This window comes from Bos indicus, chromosome 8, assembly GCF_029378745.1.
Source record: "Bos indicus isolate NIAB-ARS_2022 breed Sahiwal x Tharparkar chromosome 8, NIAB-ARS_B.indTharparkar_mat_pri_1.0, whole genome shotgun sequence".
Taxonomy (NCBI): Eukaryota; Metazoa; Chordata; class Mammalia; order Artiodactyla; family Bovidae; genus Bos; species Bos indicus.
Genome location: NC_091767.1, coordinates 19812277 through 19824427, shown reverse-complemented (window position 1 = coordinate 19824427; position 12151 = coordinate 19812277). Strand labels below are relative to the sequence as shown.

At 37.8% G+C, this 12151-nt stretch overlaps 1 pseudogene; it reads left to right on the top strand.

Moving 5' to 3' along the window:
* The first annotated feature begins 8671 nt into the window (after positions 1-8671).
* LOC139184723 (5S ribosomal RNA) lies at positions 8672-8790 on the top strand (annotated as a pseudogene).
* The last annotated feature ends 3361 nt before the right edge of the window (positions 8791-12151 follow it).

Sequence of the window (12151 nt, the reverse complement as noted above, 5' to 3'; positions counted from 1 at the left end):
ATGCCACCCAACCATCTTATCCTCTGTCGTCCTCTTTTCCTCCTGCCCTCATTTTTCCCAGCATCAGGGTATTTTCCAATGAGTCAGCTCTTTGCATGAGCTGGCCCAAGTATTGGAGTTTTGGCTTCAGCATCAGTCATTCCAATGAACATTCAGGACTGATCTCCTTCAGAATGGACTGGTTGGATCTCCTTGCAGTCCAAGGGACTCTCAAGAGTCTTCTCCAACACAACAGTTCAAAAGCATCAATTCTTTGGCGCTTAGCTTTCTTTATAGTCCAACTCTGACATCCATACATGACCACTGAAAAAACCATAGTCTTGACTAGACGGACCTTTGTTGACAAAGTAATGTCTCTGCTTTTTTAATATGATGTGTAGGTTGGTCATACATTTCCTTCCAAGGAGTAAGCATCTTGTATATATTTTGTTAGATTTATTCCTATATATTTGATGTTTTGATACTATGTAAATGGTGTTCTTTTAAAAGTTACATTTTCCATTTGTTCCTTGAAAATGTATGAAATATTTTTGTATATTGAATTCATAAACTATTTATTAACTATTTATGCTTATTAATTTACTTACTAATCCTAATAGTTTATATATTCTTTTTATTTTCTATGTATATAATCATATCATTTATGAATATTGACACTATGATTTCTTCCTTTTCAATTTGAAAACTTTGTTTTCATTTTTCTTATGATATTAAAAGCATAATGTTGAATAGAAGTGGTGATGTGGATATCCTTATCAGTTTCTTAACTAAAGAAAAGTGGTCAATATTTTACCACTTAGAAGGATGCTAATTGTAGAATTTTTATGGCTAACTTTTATCAGACTTTGATAGCTCTCTTTTATTAGTAATATACTAATGAGTTTTATCATTAACAAATTTAAGATTTTAGCAAGTGATATTTATGTATATACAGAGATAATAATTTTTATTTCTGTTAAAATGGTGATAGATTTTCACATGTTAATCCAACATTGTACTCTTTTGTTGGTGATATATTTTATATATTGTTGAATCCATTCACTAATACCTTATTTAGGATTTTTGCATTTGTTTTTATAAGACATATTGGTTTGCAATTTTCCTTTTATATAATGTCCTTGCTAGTTTTGGTATCAGGTATATACTTATATCAGGGACAATGGGAAGTATTTTCTCCTTTTGTATTCTTTGGAAGAGTTCACATGAAATTTCTTGTCTTTTTTTTGAGATTCAATCCATTTATTGCACAATAACTATAATTCTTTATTTACACTGTTGTATAGTATTCCATTCCATGATATAATTTATTTGTCCTCCTTTTAAAAAATGAAACAAAGATGAATATTTTTAATTATAAAAGGTACAATTCACACAGAAGATAGACATCATAAACCATTAGATACCTAACAACAAAGATACATAAAGCAAAAATCAGAAGAAATATAGGGAGAAGAAAAATATATATAATCATCTGCTAAGTCACTTCAGTTGTGTCCGACTCAGTGCGACCCCATATGGCATCCCACCGGACTCCCCAGTCCCTGGCATTCTCCAGTCAAGAACACTGGAGTGGGTTGCCATTTCCTTCTCCAATGCATGAAACTGAAAAGTGAAAGTGAAGTCGCTCAGTCGTGTCCGACCCTCAGCGACCCCATGGACTGCAGCCTACCAGGCTCCTCTGCCCATGGGATTTTCCAGGCAAGAGTACTGGAGTGGGGCGCCATTGCCTTCTCCATATATATAATCATAGTGAGACATATTAACATTCCTCTGGTAATATTGTTATCAAGTGTGAAAACATAAGAATAGGAGCATCTTGAATGATGTCATTAATAATTTAAATATAATAGATTTCATTTAATTAATTTATGTTAATCTTATTTCCTACACAAATATATTAAAAATTTTGTATCTCAGACATTGTTATTAGATGTCCATAAGACATTTAGAAAACCTGAAAAAAGTTAAACATTACTAAATTTCAAAAAGTAGAATTCTTTTATTGTGTGTGTGATTCAGTTATACATATGTTATTACATATGTTATATGCACATGTTAATTTTGAAATTATTTTCCATTTAGTTTATTACAAGATATTGGCTATAGTTCCCTGTGCTATATAGTAAATCTTTGTTACTTGTTGCATATCTATTGTTTTAAGTTAGATGTCTAGAATTCTATTCATACTAAGTCAAATACGTAGAATCAAAATGTCATACATTTTTTAGTTAGGTAACAATTCATATGTTTTCTAATATACATATATTATACATATTATATATATTTATAAAAAGCATTTATACTATGCTTGATAAAGGCTTGAGAAAAAAACATAAAACAAGAGATGAAGAAATTGGAAAACATAAGTGAAATAAAATGGGAGTGCTGAATATGATGTAGCAAAGTGAAACAAACTACATAAGAGTGAAAGATCCTCATATAGTCCAGTTGTTTTTAAACATGGCTACTCATTAGAAATATAACTGGAGCTCTGACCAAAAAACAGCAATAATTGGGTACTTGTATTTTTCAAAAATTTCCGAGATAATTCTGATATGCATCTAGATTTTAAAAAGAGATTACATTTCTCTGATAATGAGTGATGTTGAGCATCTTTTCATGTGTTTGTTAGCCATCTGTATGTCTTCTTTGGAGAAATGTCTATTTAGTTCTTTGGCCCACTGTTTATAATGGCCAGGACATGGAAGCAACCTAGATGCCCATCAGCAGATGAATGAATAAGAAAGCTGTGGTACATATACACAATGGAGTATTACTCAGCCATTAAAAAGAATACATTTGAATCAGTTCTAATGAGATGGATGAAACTGGAACCTATTATACAGAGCGAAGTAAGCCAGAAAGAAAAACACCAATACAGTATACTAATGCATATATATGGAATTTAGAAAGATGGTAACAATAACCCTGTGTACAAGACAGCAAAAGAGACACTGATGTATAGATCAGTCTTATGGACTCTGTGGGAGAGGGAGAGGGTGGGGAGATTTGGGAGAATGGCATTGAAACATTTATAATATCATGTATGAAACGAGTCACCAGTCCAGGTTCGATGCACGATACTGGATGCTTGGGGCTGGTGCACTGGGACGACCCAGAGGGAGGGTATGGGGAGGGAGGTGGGAGGAGGGTTCAGGATGGGGAACACAGGTATACCTGTGGTGGATTCATTTTGATATTTGGCAAAACTAATACAATATTGTAAAGTTTAAAAATAAAATAAAATTTAAAAAAAAAGGAAAAAAAAAGAGATTACAAGTTTTTCTGTTAAATGAAGTTTTGGTGACATACATTTCTATTATTTTTCTGTCTACCAATCATGATACAATAGTATTAAGTGAGTAATAGTTATATAATCACAATAGTAAAAGATGTTTATCAATTTTCATAATCAATAACCAGACAAAAAAGATAATTACAATTGCAAGCCATAATGGGAACATGATTAACCTAACAATATAAAGTAATTACATGCAATTTGAGGGGTCAAGCAGAGTGATATGGTAAATGGAAGTGCATACATGCACATGTTTTCATCTGCTCATCCAGTTTGTGTCTTTAGGTTGGTGCATTTAATCCATTTACAGTTAAGGTAAATTTCTGCTTTATTGACTATGGCAAAGCCTTTGACTGTGTGGATCACAATAAACTGTGGAAAATTCTGAAAGAGATGGGACTACCAGACCACCTGACCTGCCTCTTGAGAAACCTATATGCAGGTCAGGAAGCAACAGTTAGAACTGGACATGGAACAACAGACTGGTTCCAAATAGGAAAGGGAGTCTGTCAAGGCTGTATATTGTCACCCTTCGTATTTAACTTATATTGAGAGTGCATCATGAGAAACGCTGGGCTGGAAGAAGCACAAGCTGGAATCAAGATTACAGGGAGAAATATCAATCACCTCAGAGAAACTCTGGGCTGGAAGAAGCACAAGCTGGAATCAAGATTGCTGGGAGAAATATCAATCACCTCAGATATGCAGATGATACCACCCTTATGGCAGAAAGTGAAGAGGAACTAAAGAGCCTCTTGAAAGTGAAAGAGGAGAGTGAAAAAGTTGGCTTAAAGCTCAACATTCAGAAAACGAAGATCATGGCATCTGGTCCCATCACTTCATGGGAAATAGATGGGGAAACAGTGGAAACAGTGTCAGACTTTATTTTTTGGGGCTCCAAAATCACTGCAGATGGTGATTGCAGCCATGAAATTAAAAGACACTTACTCCTTGGAAGGAAAGTTATGATCAACCTAGATAGCATATTCAAAAGCAGAGACATTACTTTGCCAACAAAGGTCCATCTAGTCAAGGCTATGGTTTTTCCAGTAGTCATGTATGGATGTGAGAGTTGGACTGTGAAGAAAGAGTCCCAAAGAATTGATGCTTTTGAACTGTGGTGTTGGAGAAGACTCTTGAGAGTCCCTTGGACTGCAAGGAGATCCAACCAGTCCATCCTACAGGAGATCAGTCCTGGGTGTTCATTGGAAGGACTGATGCTGAAGCTGAAACTCCAGTACTTTGGCCACTCATGCGAAGAGTTGACTCATTGGAAAAGCCCTTGATGCTGGGAGGGATTGGGGGCAGGATGAGAAGGGGATGACAGAGGATGAGATGGCTGGACAGAGGATGAGATGGCTGGACAGAGGATGAGATGGCATCACCGACTCAATGGACATGGGTTTTGGTGGACTCTGGGAGTTGGTGATGGACAGGGAGGCCTGGTGTGTTGCGGTTCATGGGGTCACAAAGAGTTGGGCACAACTGAGTGACTGAACTGAACTGAACAGTGGAAACAGTGGGTGGCTTTATTTTTCTGGGCTCCAAAATCACTGCAGATGGTGATTGCAGCCATGAAATTAAAAGATGCTTACTCCTTGGAAGGAAAGTTATGACCAACCTAGACAGCATATTTAAAAGCAGAGACATTACTTTGTCAACAAAGGTCCATCTACTCAAAGCTATGGTTTTTCCAGTGGTTATGTATGGATGTGAGAGTTGGACTATAAAGAAAGCTGAGTGCAGAAGAATTGATGCTTTTGAACTGTGGTGTTTTAGAAGACTCTTGAGAGTCCCTTGGACTGGAAGGAGATCCAACCAGTTCATCCTAAAGGAGATCAGTCCTGGGTATTCATTGGAAGGACTGATGTTGAAGCTGAAAACTCCAGTACTTGGGCACCTGATGCGAAGAGCTGACTCACTGGAAAAGACCCTGATGCTGGGAAAAATTGAGAGCAGGAGGAGAAGGGGACTACAGAGGATAAGATGGTTGGATGGCATCACCGACTCAATGGACATGGGTTTGGGTGGACTCTGGGAGTTGGTAATGGACAGGGAGGCCTGGCGTGCTGTAGTTCATGGGATCACAAAGAGTTGGACATGACTGATCAACTGAACTGAACTGAAATGATGATCCTATTACTGTTTTCTTGATTGTTTTGGGTTTATTTTTGTAGGTAGGTTCTTTTCCTTTTGTTGTTTCCTGCCTGGAGAAGCTCCTTTAGAATTTGTTGTAAAGCTGATTTGGTGGTACTGATTCTCTTAACTTTTGCTTGTCTGGAAAGCTTTTGATTTCTCCATTAAATCTGAAGGAGAGTCTTGCTATTCTTGGTTGTAGGTTCTTCTCTTTCATCACTTTAAATATATCTTGCCATTCTTTTCTAGCTTGTAGAACTTCTATTGAGAAATCAAATGATAGCCTGATGGGAGTTCCCTTGTATGTTATTTGTCATTTTTATCTTGTTGCTTTTAATATTTTATCTCTCTTTAATTTTTGTCAGTTTGAGTAATATGTGTCTTGGTGTGTTCCTCTTTGGGTTTATCCTGCCTGGGACTCCTTGTGCTTCCTGGACTTGGTTTACTATTTCCTTTCCCATGTTAGGAATGTTTTCAGCTATTATCTCTTCAAATATTTTCTCAGATCCTTTCTCTTTCTCTTCTTCTGGGACCCATATAGTGTGAATGTTGGTGTGTTTAATGTTGTTCCAGAGGTCTCTTAGGCTGTCTTCATTCTTTTTTCTATATTCTATTCTGTGGCAGTGATTTCCACCATTCTGTCCTCCAGGTCATTTATCAGTTCTTTTGCCTCAGTTATTCTGCTATGGATTCCTTGTAGTGTACTATTCATCTCTGTTTGTTTGTTTTTTAGTTCTTCTAGGTCTTTGGTTAACATTTCTTGCATCTTCTCAGTCTCTGCCTTCATTCTTTTTCTGAGATCCTGAATCATCTTCATTATCATTATTATGAATTCTTTTTCTGGAAGGTTGCCTATCTCCACTTCATTTAGCTGTGTCTATGGGTTTTACCTTGTCCCTCATCTGGGATATAACTTTGTGCTTTTCCACACTGATTAACTTTCCGTAATGTGGTTTGGTTTTAGTTGCTGTGGGATTGTGATTCTTCTTGCTTCTTCCAGTTTCCCTGGTGGCTCAGATGGTACAGTCTGCCTGCAATATGAGAGACCCAGGTTTGATCCCTGGGTTGGAAGATCCCCTGGAGAAGGAAATGGCAGCCCACTCTAGTATTCTTGCCTGGAAAATCCATGGATGGAGGAGCCTGGCAGGCTACAGTCCATGGGGTCACAAAGAGTCAGACATAACTAAATGACTAACATTTCTTTCTTGCTTCTTTTGTCTGCCCTCTGAGAGAGAAGGCTTAGAGGCTTGTGTAAGCTTCCTAATGGGAGGCACTGGTATTGGAGAAAACTGGGTCATGCTCTGGTGAGCAGGGCCTTGCTCAGTAAAGCTTTAATCTAATTGTCTCCTGAGAATCCCATGGATAGTGAGCATGGCGGGCTACAGTCCATAGGGTCGCAAAAAGTTGGATATAACTGAAGTGACTTAATACACACTGAGTAAGTCTGTTTTAGGACAGAGACCAAAACTTATCCGTTTTTATATTACTTATATCTAGTACCATGTACTAGCTTTTGTGCTTATTGGATAAAGATAGGTAATATTTTTTTTTTCCAGATATTGAGACCTTAACTTTAATGTTGATATAAAATTCTACTTTATATTCACAAATTTTATCAATATTTTGGTGAAAGGTTTTCTTTTTTTAACTTTTTTATTATAAATTTATTTATTTTAATTGGAGGCTCATTACTTTACAATAGAAGATAGGTAATATATAATTTTTGAATTATAGCATAATAGTGTATTTGACAATATGAATGACTTTGCTCAGGTAAAAATATCGTGTACATAGGTAGAAAATATTAAATGAACTTGCTATCATCCCCATTCTTGTGTCCTTGTAACACATCACTCATCAGTTAAGAAACTCCTGCCCCCTAAACTTGGATATACCCAACAGTTATCTCTTTAACCATGCAGTTCACTACAAAATTATGCTAGTCAATCTATTCCTAGAGTATTACTTACTACTTCTAGTATAATAGTAAGCACACTGGACTAGATGTCTGGAAACATGGGGCAAAGCCTGGCTTTGAAGCATATTAGGTACATGACATGGAGCTTATTATATAAATTTTTGTCCTTCATTGCTTTGTTTGTAAAATAAGGATCATAGTAACTGTGATTTAGAGGACCAACAAAGAACAGAAGGGCATGCTGGATACTGAAAAGAGCTTAGAAATAAGGGATTTGGGTCACAGTCTTGGATCAGGCTCTTATAAATTAGATAAACTTGAACAAGCAGGAAACCCCATGATGGCAACGTCTGCATATATTTTGTTTTCCTTCCTATCCACAGGCAGCATAGCATCTACTTAGAGAGTATGCAAATGGTATTTATTGACTTAAACAATTTGTCAAATAAGGGGATTTTAGAAAATTGTTCCTTATATCCCTTTTTCTTCATACATTCTATAATTTTTGGTCATGGAAGTATAAGTGCATTGAAGATCAAAGGGTGTATTTATAAGGGACTCTTTAAATTTTGGCTGCATTACTATTTTGAAGCTGCTATAGGAGAAGGAAGAGACTTTTATTGATATTAAGGCTACATAACTAGTGTCAGGGTTTGATTTTTCAATCAGTTCAGTTCAGTCACTCAGTCGTGTCCGACTCTTTGTGACCCTGTGGACTGCAGTATGCCAGGCTTCCCTGTCCATCACCAACTGTCAGAGCTCACTCAAACTCATGTCCATCAAGTCAGTGATGCCATCCAATCATTTCATCCTGTCGTCCCCTTCTTCCTGCCCTCGATCTTTCCCAGCATCAGGGTCTTTGCCAATGAGTCAGATCTTCACATCAGGTGGCCAAAGTATTGGAGTTTCAGCTTCAGCATCAGGCTTCCAATGAATGTTCAGGACTGATTCCTTTAGGATGGACTGGTTGGATCTCCTTGCAGTCCAAGGGACTCTCAAGAGTCTTCTCCAACACCACAGTTCAAAAGCATCAATTCTTTGGTGCTCAGCTTTCTTTATAGTTCAACTCTCACATCCATACATGACTACTGGAAAAACCATAGCTTTGACTAGATGGACCTTTGCTGGCAAAGTAATGTCTCTGCTTTTTAATATGCTATCTAGGTTGGTCATAGCTTTTCTTTCAAAGAGCAAGCATCTCTTAATTTCACAGCTGCAGTCATCATCTTCAGTGATTTTGGAGGACCCCCCCCCCCCAGAAAAAAAATAAAGTCTGTCACTGTTTCTACTGTTTTCCCATCTTTTTGCCATGAAGTGATGGCTATGGCCATATCATCCTGAAGGCACCCGATCTCATCTGATCTCAGAAGCTAAACAGGGTCGGGCCTGGTTAGTACTTGGATGGGAGACTGCCTGGGAATACCGGGTACTGTAGGCTTTTGGGGGCTTTTCCGATAGCTCAGTTGGTAAAGAATCTGCCTGCAGTGCAGGAGACCCCAGTTTGATTCCTGGGTTGAGAAGATCCCCTGGAGAAGGTATAGGCTACACATGCCAGTATCCTTGGGCTTCTCTTGTGGCTCAGCTGGTAAAGAATCTCCCTGTAATGTGGGAGACCTGGGTTTGATCCCTGGGTTGGGAAGATCCCCTGGATAAGGGAAAAGCTGGCCTGGAGAATTCCATGGACTACAGTCCATGGGGTTGCACAGAGTCAGACACAACTGAGAGACTTTCACTTCACTTCACATTTTTCAATAGGGAGGCAAAATCTAGAGTAAGGACTATAGAATTCTGCTTGGCTATTATTTGTATATTTTTACATAATTATTTGCATGTCAATATTGCTGAGACTGCCTGCATCTAATTAAAAAAAATATTTCCTTGATAATTCTGATATATATATAGCACCTTTATTTGACAGTAATTCATTGCACTTTCCCCACCCCTTTTTCCTTTTGAAAATTGGTAAGACAATACTTGGTTCTTATCTGGCAAGAAATACTCTTTTGTTGCTACTTTGTAGGAATGATTTGGCTAGAATTGGTATACAATAGATATTGGTATACAACTGTATGCCTCTGGATGCAGGGAATGAAAATCTTAATGTGATTTTCATTCCCCCCCCCCACCCCCACCCAGAACATTGTGGTTTAAACCTGTTGAAAATAGAGTAGGTTAATTTTCAGGCTTGTTTATTTTCTCAAAAGTTAGGCCACTGAATAGAGTACTTTTTGACATGTACATTCTGCTGTCACATTAAATCTTACATCTGCATCTAAAAAATCAGCATAATAATGATACTAGTAAACTTGAGCAATTTTTAAAGCTTTTCTTCTGCTTATGGAAGGTATTACCTGCTTTCTTTTGACTGTGGAAGTCTCAGGTCAGCAACGATATAGCAGGATGCATATCACTGCAGAATTTCTTCATTGTCATCTGTTGCTGGCAATATGGCTAGATGTGAAAAAGAAAATGACTGCTTCTTTTAATTTCCTTTTCCTATCTTTTAAAATAAGTTATCTGTGTGTGTGTTCATGCCAAAACATCATTTATGGTATGTGTGTGTGTGTATGAGAGGCACAAAGGAGGGAGGAAACTGGATGGAAGGTACATTTAACTTTTCTTGGGCAAAACTGTTTTCCTATTTGGCCTTTGTATTAAAGGTAAGTTGTGAATCATGACTTTCGAATCAATACATTTTCCAACAGAATATATGCTGTAACTTCCTGTTTATTTGTATTGGAGTATAGTTACCTTGAGGCTTCTTGGGTGGTGCTAGTGGTAAAGAATCTGCTTGCCAATGCAGGAGACACAAGAGACACAGGTTCAATCCCCAGGTCAGGAAGATCCACTGGAGAAGGAAATGGCAACCAACTCCAGTATTCTTACTCGGAGAATCCCATGGACAGAGGAGCCTGATGGGCTACAATCCATGAAGTCACAAAGAGTTGGACATGACTGAGCGACTTAGCATGAATAGTTGCTTTACACTGCTGTACAACAAAGTGAGTCAGGCATACATATACATATATCCCCTCTTTTATGGAGGATATTTCTTTCTTTCTTTCTTTTTATCTTTCCTCGCTGTGCCACATGAGATGTGGGATCTAAGTTTCCCAGCCAGGGATCAAACTTGAGCCCCCTGCGTTGTAAGCGCAGAGTCTTAACCTTTAGACCACCGGGGAAGTCCGATAACTTCTTGTTTGGAATGTTCTTATTTTATTGACTACTGTCTCTGTCTTTCTTTCCTCAGGAATTTCTGGACTTGGAAACTTGTGGACATGTGAGAACTATGTTATATTCAAAACTTATACTTTTGTCCATGTGTTAAATTACAATTTTTTTTGTATAACTATACAATAAATACACAGTCTTTGTTGGTTAGAAAGTAGCAGCATTTGTTCTTTCCAAAATTAAGCTTTGAGTTTCATTGATAGACTATCAATTGATAGTTTCATTGATACACTATTGATAGACTATCAGATTTCAGTCATGTCCGACTCTTTGCGACCCCTGGACTGTACCCTGCCAGGCTCCTCTGTCCATGGAATTTTCTCCAGGTCAGAATACTGTAGTGGGTAGCCGTTCCCTTCTCCAGGGGCTCTTCCTAGCCCAGCAATAGAACCCAGGACACCTGCATTGCAGGCGGATTCATTACTGTCTGAGCCCCAAGGGAAGCCCAGACTATCAGGATTACAACAAGTTTCAAGATAGTTTAGCATTTTTGTTTTTCAGATGAGGGAATTGTGGGTGAGAGCGAGCAAGTGACTGTGTCCAAGGTCTCACTGCTTTAACAGTGACAAGACCACTGTGACACACTAGATCTCAAATTTCATAGTCCTTTCTGTTTTTTGTTGTATCACATGCAACATAAATATGTCAAAAAACAAGCCTTAGTTCCCCCATTTCCTTACTTTCCAACTCCCATGGAAATAGGATTGTAGCTTGAAGATTGACTGAATTTGGTAGTTTAAAATATCTCTCTTCTACCTCCATGATGCAGTGGAAAGAGCATTTATCTGGAGTCAATTTTGAACAATATTGACTGAATGCCTTCTCTGTGCCAAGTTTGAGACCAGGACCTGGAAATACAGAAGTGAATGAGGCACATAATCCTAGTGTTTACAGTCAGCTCAGACTTCTGGTCCAGCCTCTTATTACTTATCTATCTTTAGGTAAATCATTTCATCTCTCTGAAACTCCATTTTCTGATCTTTAAAATCAGGGCAAATTCTATTTTTGAAAGTTGTGAAGATTAATTAAACTTTAATAAAAGCAAATCTTATAGCACATTTCTGACAAACAGTAGGCGTGCACTCAACAAATGTTAAAGTCTTCCCTCTTACATCTAAGGGTTACTGTGAAAAGCAAGTAAGAGAATATACATGAAAATGCTTTGTGAATTGGACACAAAATTCCATGGACAGAGGAGCCTGGCGTGCTACAGTCAATGGGGTTGCAGAGTCAGACATGACTTAGTAACAATAGCAACCACAAATTATAGACAAAGTTGGGGTTTTAGACATATTGCCTTTCTTCACCTTGTAAGTTCCAGTCAAATGAAAAGAGGCAAGCATCTCAAGATAAAGTAGCAACTTAATTATAGATTAAGGCTGTGTTCGAGATTGTAGTTTTGATGTGCTTCCCAACACTTTACTCTAAAATTAAATTTACCCACTCAGATAGGCACAGAACAGTGTGTGTAGGCACAGGTCTTACCATTGGGGCAGTAATTTTGCAATGCAGAAGGCAAACAGAATGAATGCTTCCTAATGGAAACAGAGAACCCTGAAAGAGCAGAG